A 14,993-nucleotide genomic window follows, 5' to 3' on the forward strand; every position below is an offset into this window, starting at 1 on the left:
CATCTCTCTTTAACGGTTTCATGACAGCTATTTAATCGATTCATTGTTGTTCATTATTAGACTTTTTGTTGTCATTTTCATGATTTTTTAACTTCTTTTAGCTTTTGACATCATGTATTCCATCGTTGTATTAAACCACTGATTTTATAATTCGCATTTGACAATTCCAGTATCTAGGATTTTTTTCCACTCCTAAACTAACTTCTGCCCCACACCCTCCACTCCTGTGCTATGCTTTTCATTCTCATGTATTTTATGATTTTTTTCACTGTCAATTATATGTAAAGCAGTTTACCTGTTGGAAATCTTTGAAGTCTGAAGTGAAATTGTTTAGCTTCAGAGAGGTTTGTTTCAATTTCGTCCCCTGGCCTGGAAATCAAGGACAGTAAAATACAGATTTCTGAATTGAGTAATTCTGAATCACCATCAAGAGCCAAGGAAAGGACAGGCACTGTCCTGGGCATCTCTGTGTAAGATTTGCTGTTTCTTAGTTCATCTCAAAGGTGCATTGGTCTGGCCTCTGCGGACTCTGGTGTCCCACCCTCCCAAAGATCACAGTGACCAGCAGTGGTCTGCTTGTGTTCCCTGGGTCCTTGTCTGGACACTTGCTCTCACTTTCTTTCAATTTTTTTTTTTCTTTTTAGGGCTTCTTCCACAGCACATGGAGGTTCCTGGGCTAGGGGTCAAATCGGAGCTGCAGCTGCCAGCCTACACCACAGAACCACAGCAATGTGGGATAAGAATTGCATCTGTAATCAACACCACAGCTCACAGCAATGCCAGATCCTTAGTGCCCTGAGAGAAGCCAGGGATCCAACCCACATCCTCATGGATCCTAGTTAGGTTCATTAACCACTGAGCCACAAAGGGAACTCCTCACTTTCTTTTTAAACTCTGAAGAAAACTTCTAAAATACGTCTTGTCAGCTAAGACATAGACAACTAACACATATTTCAGTACCTTTTTTTATGTTAAAACAAATGGTATGCTAGTCTGGCCATACTTTTGGAAAAAAACCATTCCCTTATTGTTTTGAAATTGAATTTCTTTTCAAATATGGCATATGCCAAATGCAAAGAAATCATGTGCTGGAGATCATTTGTTAAAGTACGTTGTATGGAGATGCTACAAATTTTCCAGAAAATGTGTTGACATATTATATTACTAGTTCAAAAATAACCACAGGGAAACAACTGCTTCGTGGAAGAGAAAATACTTAGAATTTTGAAGGGGAGAGAACAAAGCATAATGTCATTAGCTTAATATCATATTAGCTTAAATGGCATACATTATTTTATATTCTATAGGCCTGTGTGTAGCAAATACATATATATTCCCTGAAAATGTTATTAACTAACAAAGTAAAATTACAGAGTATTAAAACACACACCCAACTCATATTCCAAAACCTCAAATAACTTAACAAAATCTACAATTATACAAAATTTGCACCAATGGAAAATGCACCCTAACTTTATTCACTCACACAGTATGAATTTATAGCCAGGGCCACAGCCACGGGCATATCTCAATCACTTAACATGTTACTTACTAAAGTTCAGAGTTGAAGTCTCCCATCTGGTCAGAAACTAACAAAACCTCACCATCAAATCTTTGCTCCCCTAGACCCTCCTACACTGTTGGTGGGAATGGAAATTGGTGAAACCTCTGTGGAGTGCAGTGTGGAAGTTAATTCAAAAACTAAATATAGAACTACCATATGATCCAGCAATCTCACTACTGGGCATCTATCTGGAGAAAACCATAATTCGAAAAGATACATGCACCTCAGTGTTCACTGCAGCACTCTCTACAATAGCCAAGACATGAAAACAACCTAAATGTCCATCAACAAAGGAATGGATAAAGATATGGTACGTATATATACAATGGAATATTACTCAGCAATAAAAGCAATGAAATAATGCCATTTGCAGCAACATGGGTGCACCTAGAGATTATCATACCAAGTGAAGTAAAACAGAGAAATATAAATATCATATGATTTCACTTGTATGTAGAATCTAAATAAGAATGATACAAAATACCTTATTTAGGAGTTCCTGTTGTGGATCAGTGGTTAACGAATCTGACTAGGAACCATGAGGTTGAGGGTTTGATCCCTGGCCTTGCTCAGTGGGTTAAGAATCCGGTGTTGCTGTGGCCTGTGGTGTAGGTTGCAGACACAGCTCGGATCCTGTGTGGTGGTGGCTGTGGTGTAGGCCAGCGGCTACAGCTCCGATTGGACCCCTAGCCTGGGAACTTCCATATGCCGTGGGAGCGGCCCTAGAAAAGACAACAAACAAATCAAAAAAACCTAATTTAGAAAACAGAAACAAACTCACAGATTTCAAAACCAATCTTATGGTTACCCAGGTGAATCTGTTGGGGGGTGAAGGAGGCATTGTGCGGTTTGGAATAATACATACACACTACTGTATAAAATAGATGGGCAATAAGAACCTACTGTATAGCACAGGGAAATCTACTCAATAATTTGTAATAACCCATATGGAAATATGTATATATATATGTACACTGATTCACTTTGCTGTACACCTGAACCTAATACAACATTGTAAATCAACTAAACGCCAATAAAATGTTTTGAAAGGTCTTTGCTCCCCTAGGACAAGAACCATGGGCTCAACCCAAGCATGGTTTTCTCCTTTAACTCAACAGCTTCAAGAAAACAGACTCTGTACCATGCACTGTCATTTTTTCCCCTAGAAATTGCATTTTCATTTAAAGATTCTCTTTCCAAATCCTTAACAAGTGAAACAGGGAACTAAAATATCACTCCCTAGTTGCTGTTGCGCACATATTACATGGTATTACTCCCCCCATATTTTTTTGGCACTCCGGCAAGGGGTGCTTTGTTTCACTTACTTCACATTGCAGCTCATGATTCTGGCAAATTTAAATGAATCTAAAAATGGTTTTCTGAACCATGGGCAAGTCCATAGGGAAAAGTTTGTACTTCTCTCTCTGAAGATGGGCGGATTCCTCTGTAAACATAACCTGTGATTGGAGCTCCCAGGATGGAAACCAGAAAGAGGGAGCCAGAGAAAACACGGTGGCCTCTGAGAGAGAGACCCCCAGTTACCCCAGTTATCAAGAGCTCTGCTGTAAAGAGGAGGGGGCTTCTCTGATGCTAAGGTTGTTCTGGACTCTAGGATACCAATCAGTACACAAATCAGGCCCAGAGCTTTGGTGAAGTGGGCAGGTAAGGGTACCAGGGGAAAACAAAACATGACATGAAGATTCCTTAAGAGGCAATTATGGAGTTCCCATCATGGCTCAGTGGTTAACAAACCCGACTAGGATCCACGAGGACACGGGTTCCATCCCTGGCCTTGCTCAGTGGGTTAAGGATCTGGTGTTGCCCTGAGCTGTGGTGTAGATTGCAGTTGCAGCTCAGATCCCGCATTGCTGTGGCTGTAGCCTAGGCTGGAAGCTACAGCTCTGATTCCTCAGAACCTCCACATGCTGCAGGGGCAGCATTAAAAAGCAAAAGACCAAAAAAAAAAAAAAAAAAGGCAATTATTAGAACCCTCAAATGTGGAGACAAGCTTACAGAGTTGAGAGTAGAAGAAAATTCAGAATGACTCTGTTGCACTAACGTTCATACCATCTGTGGGATTTCCTCTGGTCTCCCGCTCCTTAGCAGTCCAGGGTGTCAGAAAGGGCTGTGTGTTGCAGGTCCTGGTAGGGGAGGCTGCTGGTAAAGGTGAGCTGATTCAGGGATGCAGCATCTCCTTGCTCCCCAGGCTGGGCCTGAGCAGAATCTGGGCTGTGGACCAGAGGAGGCTGACCCCCATCCATTCATCCCTCCCCAGCTGCACCAGCTTTCTGGTCTCCTTCACTGGAACTAAGGGACTAGATTGTCAATTAAGTGCTGCATATCTCCCTGCTTTCAACTCACATTGTGTGATTTTGTGTCGTGGGGACAATTTACACCCCTCAGCCCTCCGATGTGCTTATTGGCAGTGATAATGCCCAAGTCTCTCACCCAGAGTATCTGAAGAAGGATGTGAGGTATGCGTAATGCATGAGGCTACAGCTGCCTCTGCTCTGCCTGACATGTGGTTCTGAGTTAGTTTCATTCGGCCTGTAGTTCAGTGCCAAGTGCTTTCCAGACAACCCTTGATTCACAGGTTCTGCACCAGAGCAAGCATCTCAATCTGTCACGTGCAAGCAGCTGGTCATTGACATCAATGTGAGTTATTTTGGTATTTTTTTGTTTGTTTATTTGTTTGCTTTTCCAAAATGACAATGAGGAAGGGCAAAGAGTGAATGACAGAAGTGGTAGTAGAGAAGGGAACAAATTTGGATGCACGTGGAAATAGAGCCAATGGATAGAATTTGAAGGGGAAAGGGTGGGGGCGGGTATGTGGCTCATGCATTGTAATAACATATTCAGTGATGAGAACAATTCTGAGGAACAGAGCAGGGGCGATGGCCAGTTATTTCCTGTGCTTCCACCCTTCCCATCTCCCAACATCTTACCAACATGTTACTAATATCAACATTCATGGGTTAGCCAGAGTGTTTTTTAAATAGAAAAAAAAATGCCCTTTCACCCTTGTTTGGAAGTTTTCACTCATTCCGCTGCACTCAGTATCACACCCTGCACTCAGTATCCTACCCCTGCACTCAGACACACACTCAGGGTCAGCCCGCATGGTCATCTCCAGGCCCCTCATGCCTCCAGAGACGCCGAGCCTCTTCCTCCAGCATTCTGGATGCAAATCTCCCACTGCCTCCACACTCCTTCTCCTCACTCTGCACATGGTCCCATTGTCCTGTTGTTGTTGAAGACATCTTCTGAGCATCCTGTCCACAACGGTCATCTTCTCTCCCCTTATTCCCTTCACAACAGGTACCATAGTCTGCAAAGCCATTCTCCTCTCACCTGTCCACCAGGCTTCTGTCTGTCTAAGAATAAGAGCTTGTGGAGGTTTACTGATTGTTCACCAGATAAAGCTATATTCTTAGAATTAAGGACAGAAAGGTGGACAATATACACCCAAACATTTGTATCTCTTACATCTGCTGGGTGGGGGGTGGGAGGGTTGGAAAACTCCACCTGCAAAGTGCTTAAATGTAAAAAGATGCTGAGGTTATAAAAGCAGCAGCTGGACAATGCTGTCAAGGGCACTCAGACATTTTTGTTTATTGGCACTTCTTATTTTTGTTATTGGCCTAGTTATGTAACTTTTGCTTTATTTCTCAAACACGCCTTAATAAGAAAACAACCTATATCTTTCTGCCAATTTTGAGACATTTTGCTTTTATAAATAGACATCATTTGGGTATAGTGTAGGGATCTGATTTCTAATGATTGAAGCAAATAGTAGATATTGGGTCAGCTTTGAAATATTCCAAGATTCTATTTGCATGACACTATTTGCATTGACATTTCCCAACTTGCTAATTCTTTTTTAAAGCTATCTAGATATACCATAACTTTTCCTATTATTAGGTTAATGGAACAAAGAAATTTGTAAATTTTTTCTCAAGTTCTTTATAAGCATAATGCAACATGTATTAATATGCATGTGATTGGCTCAAGATTTATCCCACATGCTTTAGATTTTGTCTATAATGAAAAGCAAAAGTTTTATAAATGTATACCTCTCTAAACAAAATGATGTCTTGGAATCTGGAAGCAAACTTTGATCCAGAAGTGACAACTGAAACTAAATAAAAACTAAATGTGGAATATTCTTTGTTTCCATTGTGCCTTTCATTCTGTTTATAACAGTATATTTATGTATTATGAGCTCTTCCCCAAAAGCTAGAAACAGATATCATTTTATGTCATGATACTAAAGTTCTTTAAGAACAGAGAAAACCTCAAGAGAGAAAGTGTATCTGTTATACACGTAAATAAAATGCTAACATCAGTATCTACATTCTTTACAGAGACTGCATCAAAATGGATACGTGAACTAATAGACATTGATTTTCACCTTCGACTTCATTTTGCAACTTGGGAGTAATATCAAAATTGTATATTTCACAATATTCTTCGCTGCCTTGCTGTTTCTCTTTTTAATTTCATCTAGCAACTATTAATCTTCTTCTCTTCTACCTTTAAACCTTTTGAGAAAAAAAATAAGAATTCCAAATAGATCAGAGTTTCCCCACCAGGAGCTCTTAATGGACAAAGGATAGCTCTAGCACACAACCCGAAGGTTGTCTTCAAGGCAAACTCTTAGCCAATTATAGTCCTAACATCTGCTTCAGTGCTGCTTTCTAGTATAAATTGTATCATCTAAATAGCGACACACTAAATGTCTGGAGAGATGGTTGTAAAGGGATTTTATGTTCTTTAAATATTTTGTTCAGGAGTTCCCGTCGTGGCTCAGCAGAAACGAATCTGACCAGCATCCATGAGGATGCAGCTTTGATCTCCGGCCTTGCTCAGTGGGTTAAGGATCTGGCATTGCCTTGAGCTGAGGTGTATGTCTCAGACAGGGCTCAGATCCCACGTTGCTGTGGCTGCAGTATAGGCCAGAAGCTGCAGTTCTTATTCGACCCCTAGCCTAGGACCCTCCATATGCCAGGGGTGCAGCTCTAAAAAGACTAAATATATAAATAAATATTCTGTTCAAATCAACATTTAGGCGTCCAGCAATTGATCTGACTGGGAGTACTCGTGCCAGCCTTCATCTCAAGAGGCACCTGTCAGGTATTACTTTTGATACAGCAAATATTGTCCTATCTCTAATGTTTCCTAGCTTCTTTTGTACTTCTATTAAGACAGAGCTTTGCATAGGTTGTAAGGAAGAGAGAAAGAAAACATTTTAAGGGACACTTTACCAGGGACCTAACTGATATTATCTCATCAATTAGCTGTACCAAAAGACAGACCAGGCACAGGTAAGATCATAATTTTCTGAATATCCTTTTATAATGGACCACTAAATTCTGTCTGAAGGTTAAAACCGATGATAATTTAGACCTTAGTGGTAAGATAGATAAAAAAATAGTTAGAAACCTTGATAATAATTCATTTTCCTTCTCACACCCAAAAGGAAACTTAACTGTGAGTCACCTGCCTGTCTAAGAAAGATTAGAAATGTATCTTCTGACTTATATTGAATCGATATATATATTTAAAAACAGCTCAAGGTCACAAACTGTTGACCAAGACATAGGATTAAAGAATAATAGAACTTTTTCTCTGAAAATACTATGAGAAATCACCTTGTCCAACACTCTCATTTCATTGTGAAGGATACAGAGACCCATACCAAGTGTGCTGCTGGAGGATATCAGTTAAGAATTTTGAAATTGGAATCTCTGACCAAGGTCCTTCATTTATCATATCGTTTAGCAAAGTATTCTAGGTATGGCGGGAACCTACTCTTTTTTGAATAAATTTTATTATAATTCTAACTCAGTACTGAATCTGAGTGTTTTCCCTAATAATTCAGAAAGCTAAAATTAACAATGAGGTATTACTACAAACTATAAATATCTTCCACATTATAAACCAAAGATTATGCATCTTTGAAAAGATGTTTTATTTGATGTTTGGATATAATAAAATATTTTTTCATAATTTAAAAACACACTTAGTTGGAGTACTCTTTGTGGCTCAGTGGGATAAGAACCTGGCATAGTGTCCATAAGGATGTGGTTTCAATCCCTGGCCTCACTCAGTGGGTTAAGGATCAAGTGTTGCCACATGCTGTGATGTCAGTTGCAGATGTGGTTTAGATCTGGCATTGCCATGGCTGTGGTATGGGCCGGCAGCTGCAGCTTCAATTCAACCCATAGCCTGGGAACTTCCATATGCCCCAGGTGCGGCCCTAAAAAGCATAAATAAAGACACATTTTTATTTTTATTTATCATTTGATTACCAGTATCATTGCTTGTAAATTACACATAGATTCCAGAAAGTACTTTCATCTTACTAGAGTGTGTCCTATTATAATTCATTTTAAGTGATAATATATGACTTTATAATTTCCAGAAAGATTATGTTCAAATATAGAGTTAGAGAAGAAGGCTGGCTCATTTAAAAAGGTTCTTATAAAGAGGAGAATATTGTCCTACCTTTGCAATTTAGTGATAACAAAAACAACAACATGTTATAGAAATATGATTCTGATGAATAGCTCTAAGGTTGTCATAAATAGTCTATTTTAAAAAAATCTACCTAGATAAAGGAACTCTACAGAAATCCCAAGGGAAAAATAAAATTATATCCTAGGATTCAGGCTTTAAGTAAAATATTGACTCAAAAGTGATTCTCTTGTCTTTTTTGGGGGTGTGGGGGGCTTTTTAGGACTGTACCGTGGCATACGGAAGTTCCCAGGGTAGGGGTGGAATTGTAGCTGCAGCTGCTGGCCTATGCCACAGCCACATATGCCAGATCAGAGCAATGTCTGTAACCTACCCTACAGCTCATTGCAATGCCAGATCCTTAACCCGCTGAGGGAGGCCAGGGATCTAACTGGCATCCTCATGGATACTAGTCGGGCTTGGTACCACTGAGCCATGATGGGAACTCCCTAATTCTCTTATCTTTTGGCACTTGGGTTCTTTCTCTGAGAGAGCAGAAAAAACATAAAAGATTGAGGGCAAAGAAGATCAGGGAATTCAGATGATTCAAGAAGAGAGTCATTCCGGAGGATTTCCAAAAGGTCCTTTTATAATTACTTTGCCTTGAGGAAAGGAAGCTGAGAGTTGGTTGATCATATAGGAGGATATTTAGATTTCACACTTTAAGTGAAAGGAACAGATCGAGCCAGGTATTTATCAGAAAGTGCCAAGTGTGGGAAAGCTCTTTTAATTTCTAATGTTGTTAAAGCTTGCTATATAAACATGATAGGTAATTGTGTTGCCTAAGTAAAACTACACTCTGCCTTGGGAATCTTAGGAAGTAAATAAGCTCGTGTAAAGTCCACTTCCATTTCTGTACAGCAATCCTGTGGGAAAGGCACCAATGAGAGGGCTTCCCCAGCCTCACCAGTCAGGGAACAGAATGCTCATGAACCCACGGCTTGCAGATGTGAGCTGGTGCCTGAGGTGTGTGTCCTGCTTGGTTGTTGTCCTTGACGAGAATTCAACTGCCTTTTTCCAGCATCAGAAGCTACATTAGGGGACTTTGTAGAAACTATGCAACTGTTTAATGAAATTATTGCCAATGCTTTTTGTTTGTTTATTTTTGTTTGTTTGCCTCTTGAATATTTCTGAAGAAGAGCACCCAATGATAAAATAACTATCTTACGTCCTACAGAGCAAGTGTGGAAGAAATGACATGACAGGAAACTTACAATATGATTTCTGTTTTTGACACAGCTGTACACCAGTCTCTGCTTTCATAACCTAAACATTTGGTATTCCTTTAGTCATACACAGATAATGGTTTTGAGGGATGGACCATCTCAAGGATTGAGCATCAGATCTATGACTTATTCAGCCCTAAGAATACTGAAGTAAGTCAAGGCCAAACGTCTGGAGCATTCTTGCAAACATCCACCATAGTGGCCAGTTATGGCCACTGATTCATTGGCCTTTGAGTATACGATTCTATATCTTGTCAGGGCATAGGTCTTGTGATGGCTCCATGCAGAAAACTCCCTTAGTGTCTCAGATCGCTGGAACATAAGCTTTTATTTTATTTTATTTTATTTTATTTTATTTTATTTTATTTTATATTTTATTGCACTACAGTTGACTTACAGTGTTGCATTAGTTTCAGGTGTAGAGCAAAGTGAATCAGTCATACATATAAATATATCCATTCCTTTTCCCCACATAGATTATTACAAACTATTGAGTAGATTTTCCTTTGCTGATCAGTAGGTTCTCATTAATCATCTGTTTTATACAGTTGTGTGTATATGTTATTCCTATCCTCTCAATTCTTCTCTTACTGCAATATTTTCCCTGATGGTAACCATACGATTGTTTTGAAATCTATGAGTTTGCTCCTTTTCTATAAATAAGTTCTTTTGTATCATTTTTATTAGGTTTCACATAGAAGTGATATCATATGATATCTGTCTTTTTCTCTGACTTTCACTCAGTGTGATAATCACTAGGTCCATCCATGTTGCTGTAAATGGCACTGTGAAACACAGGCTTTTAGATTCAGCCTATATAGTCATCTCTTGGCGGGGGAGGGGGAGCTTCAGGTTAAAACAAACAAACAAAAAATCCTGTCCTGATTCCACTAACTAATTCAGAGGCATGTGGTTGATGGTGGATGAGCAGACCTAGGAGTAACATTTTTTAGAGGATACCATGTGTTTTTCAAGCAAGGCATGTAGCCTACAAATTCTGTCTGTAATCATTATCACATCAGAATTCAGCAGACTAATGATAATTCAAACAAAACCTATCATGCAAAATGCTTTTTTTAAGACCAAGGTAGAATAGGGATATGAGGTTAACCGCAGAAATGGAGAAATGCAAAATATCATGACTACATGGCATACACCAGGTCATTCAAATTTCTGACAGCAAGCCTGCCTATTATGCATCTATTTTACCTCCTCCTCTCATTTTTCTCTTAATAGTGCAAGTTATTTTAAAATGTCTACTATATTGTTCTATGTGTGTTAACAGTGCCATAGCACAAACCAAGAAATAAAATGACACTAAAGGGTTCAATATTCTCTGAATAGCTTTGAGCATGAGAGTTAACAGCTGCAAAAGATATGAATATAGGCCTTATATATTGGGTAATGTGTAAGTTTACATCTACAATAATTTTATTTTTCTAACGCTATTCAAGAGAGGGCTCTTTTTCTATCTTCTTCCTTTTCTTCCCCGATTAACCATCTATTTACTTCTAAATGTTTACTGAATACTGTCTACGTCAAAGATACAGACTTTTTAAATAACTTTTTAAAAACTCATAAATAAATTCACAGACACTTCTTTGCAGATTTCAGGTTGGAATGGTTGCCAGTGAAAAAAAGTTCTGCCAGCTTGAAGCAAGAATGTCAATGAATTCTTTCTAGAGAGTGAAGAGCCATAAAAGCAGGTAGGAAGGCTGTTGAATTGGGTTCCTTTCTCAAAAGTAGGAAAACCTGCCAGGCTACATCAGAAGTAGCCTGGCCATCTGAAGGATCAATGGAATAAAGAACTTCCTCAAAGCTGTCATAGAGACTCAAACTGGGGTGACTGTACACTTGGCACTCACCCAGCCATGGAAACATAAAGGCTGCTTGGCTTTAAAGTGCTTCCCTACTGTCAGAGACACAAAAAGGATTTCTTTTCCTCTCCAACTCTGGCATCTTATAGAAAATTAAAACTCACTGGGCATAAAGGTGGAAATGCATCATATTTCAAGGAAAGGATGTCTGGAGAGGGCTGGCTTTATTTCAAGGTTAATAGTTTCCTAGTAGCACATATGCTAAATTTTTCAGACAGAATGAAGATCAAATGGTACTAAATGATACAAAAGAACTTACTCACAAAACAGAAAGAGATTCAAAGATTTCAAAACCAAAGATATAGTTACCAAAGGGGAAACATTGGGGGGAGGGATAAATTGAGAGGTTGAAATTCGCATATATACACTACTGCACATAAAATAGATAAGTTACCGAGGACCTACTGTATAGCACAGGGAAATCTACTCAGTACCCTGTGAAAGCCTATATGTGGAAAGAATCTGAAAAGAGTGTGTGTGTGTGTGTGTGTGTGTGTGTGTGTGTGTGTGTGTGTGTGTGCATGTGTGTATACAACTGATTCACTGTGCTGTACACCTGGAACTACCCCAAACTGTAAGTCAGCTATACCCTAATCTATTAAAAACAAACAAAACTGGTACTTGTCGGGTAACAAAATGTAGCACCTGTTTGGCGAAGAGTTCTAGAAAGATCTCTTTTAATAAAGAGCCACACTTCATGTACAATACTGAAGATTCCATGCCCACTTCATTTAACCATCTGTGACAACTCTAGCCGAATCCATAAATGGTTTATTGGTTCATGTACACATTAACCTATTATTGATTCCTTTAATACAATGAAATAAATATGGACCCCAGTGCATCTTGAAGTGACTTGCAGCCTCCTGATGTTGACTCCAAATGTTTTTCATTATTTTCTACTATTATCAAGCACTGATAAGTTTCCTGATTCTTTAGGTTCCTTTTAAAAACTCATGTTCTATGAAATCACAGTCTAATTAAGCGATTATACATTTTATCACAAGGAATAAATGCTTTGGTTTAATGTAGTTGCCCCCTGGCTATCAGACTAGTTTCCTCTGTACCTGCTGCCCAGGCCTTTCAGAGTCTGCTTTCCTTTCACCTGTACAGATCTTCTAGTACTCTTTGGCATCAGTATTGCTTTGTGTTTGAAGGTTAGCTTAGTAGAGGCATACTAATTTCCTCCTGTTTTTTTCATTCATTTATTAATGGTAGTCATCCATTCAACAGCCACACTATGTATCAGGTGGTGACACAGACTATAAGATGAATCAGACACAGATATGGTCTCAGTGCAGTGTTCCCATTCCCTCCCTCCCAAATGTTTTTCTTTTCCTTTTGCTTTCCCTGAGGGTGCAATTTCATCTCTTTCCTCTGGGTTTTTTCACAGTTAATAACAATAAGACATGTTTAACATGCACACTGTTATGTGATGAGCAGTGTGCTTTTCCTGAAAATGTCTAATCTAGTCTCACAACAAACATATCAGTTCTGTTTCATAGAGAAAGCAGCGATAATTTAGAGAAGTCTCACTTGTCTGAGGCTACACAGAGAGGAAAAGAGCAAATCCAGAGCACATACATTTGAGACTCTGAAGGTCAAAGCTTCCTTGTTAGATATTTCCTTTGAACTATCCTATATGCTCCCATATTCATCCTGTTACTGGTAAATATGTCATTTAAATCTATTTATTGTTTCATGCATGTAAATTTGCATCTCATTTAAATTTACACATTCTTAGTAGGTAAGACGTGTCTGATAACTCTGTATTCTACGTAATCTTGCTTAGATCTTGATAAACAATGTATTCCATTAAATATTAATATTTTTATGAAGCAGTTTTCCTTTAAAAAAATAACTCTAAGTCTCTGTAGTATGCAGTCAATTTGTTGTCCCATTTAATCTTCATATTTCATAGTGAAGTAATTAAACACAGGTTTATTTTGCATGAAGTTGGGCCTTACAAACAGAAAATCTGTGTTCTAATGAATTAATGAGATTGAAAACAGACTCTGTGTTGATGTTTCATAGGATTCATTCAGTAGCATTCTAGCAATTTTCTAAACACAATAATATCTATATAAACAATCAAAATCACTATGAATTCTCATATTTTGCTAGATATATACGGCAAGGAAAAATAAGAGTGTCTATGGTACTCCTCTAATATTTACAAGAATAATAGTTGGATTTTCTAATGGAAAAATTTTCTTGTTACACAAAGAATATTATTGATAGCTTCATCTAAAAAATCAATATATTAATTAGCACTTGGCCACATTATGAGTGAAAGAATCAATAGTTGATGCCAATATAACATTTCCATCTACATTTGATTGTGAGTCAATTTTATAAACCAAGCAAGTCCACCAGCCACCCTAGAACTTCTTTGGCTCACTTGGAATTATGAGGTTAAACTGAATTGCTATTAATCCTTTCAATTTTAAATATCTGATTCCCTGAGTAAAGGCAAAGGAAAAAGATTCATTGTTTATGGGTGAGTTAACAGATTATTTAATTTGCCTGGAACCCACTTGATTATGTTAGTATTTACTGTTAATTATATGGGGATGTGGCTAGGAGATTAAGGTCCATGTTAAATTAAGGTATCCCTCCCCAAACTATTATGAAATAGCAGCCTTTTGTGGGATAATTTTTCTACCTTTGTAAAGCAGTCAACTTTCTTTATTAACACAAAGCTGTGAAACCTTGATTAAAATGTTACCAGATTCACACCTGACTTGCTAATCTGCAGTCCACACAACTATAAGCCATGGATGTTCACAGGTATTATGACTTTCCTTTCCTCCTCCACTTCCTTTAGAAAGAATGAGAGCCCAGCTTTCCCAAATAGAGAGGTCCACCACTCCCTCCACCGTGACAGGCATTAATGATATTTGTATTATTCATTTACCTTCTGTTTCCTAGTTCTTGAATCTAAGCACTGGTCTTAAGAGGAAGAATGCTTCTTATCTTCAGCTTAGTCATAAATCCTGTCCTCACTTTTGAAATTAAGTTATAATGCAATGCACAGGTTGTATTTATTCAACACTGCTTTTAATTCACACCTCACAGAAGATTCCCTCTGCAAATGCCAAAGCAATATCCTTATGGTATCACAATGGATAGAAACCTGAACTGGTGCTTCCCCGACTTCTCAGGCAAGCAATGTTATACCATAATTTCAGGGGTGCTGGGGCAGTGCGCATTCCAGGCCAGGAGCTCCAAGCAGGTGGGATGGGTAGCACTGAAGTGCAGAGGAAAGCTGGAACTAGCATCAGCACTCCTAAGTAATGAGGCAGTGACCATGGGAACTCTGAATTCAGAGGAAAAGCAGGACGGTAACCTGAGATGCTTCATGCTGGACACTGCCCTGGACTGGAGATTAAGTGGGCATTGAAAGAGGCCCAGACCACAGTAAATATCTAAAGCACGGACCTTCCGTCATTACTGGAAAGGAAGTGTGCAAGCTTCACAAATGTAAACAAATAAGCACAAACTTTACTCATCTGTGATTCATCTTGCAGCCTCCATGTAAAAAGTGACCTCTCTTCTGCAAATAACAACTAGGTTTGTAGGCACAGGGCATGTGGCAGGACAAGGAGAAATAGACAAGTATCTCAAATGAGACCTGCCAGTTATCCATGAGAGGCATCTGAGACAGGCTGCTCTTGAACAATCACTAAGCCTTTTATCATTAAAGAAGTAGATTCGGTATTTTCCTATGTTTATTTATCAGAGAAGAACTAGAAGAAAACACAAAAATTGGGACCCTTCCTAACAGCCATTGGACAGAAGCAGAACTCC

General features: G+C 38.7%; 1 protein-coding gene and 1 long non-coding RNA gene across 18 annotated transcripts in view; both read right to left on the reverse strand.

Moving 5' to 3' along the window:
• The window catches only part of GALNTL6 (polypeptide N-acetylgalactosaminyltransferase like 6), a 1,215,026-nt gene that overhangs the window by 1,082,018 nt on the left and 118,015 nt on the right, over positions 1-14,993 (reverse strand). The gene's annotated exons all lie outside the window — the stretch shown is intronic.
• Positions 6,055-9,587, reverse strand: LOC146396505 (uncharacterized). The gene is made up of 2 exons (XR_014826562.1): positions 8,473-9,587; positions 6,055-7,660 (listed from the first exon to the last, which is right to left on the reverse strand). It is a non-coding gene; the product is annotated as an uncharacterized LOC146396505 (long non-coding RNA).

The sequence above is a fragment of the Sus scrofa genome, chromosome 14 (assembly GCF_054392235.1).
Source record: "Sus scrofa isolate SSC_HxYL_T2T_F1_AM1 chromosome 14, Sscrofa_HxYL_maternal_Yorkshire_Landrace_v2.0, whole genome shotgun sequence".
NCBI classification, from domain to species: domain Eukaryota; kingdom Metazoa; phylum Chordata; class Mammalia; order Artiodactyla; family Suidae; genus Sus; species Sus scrofa.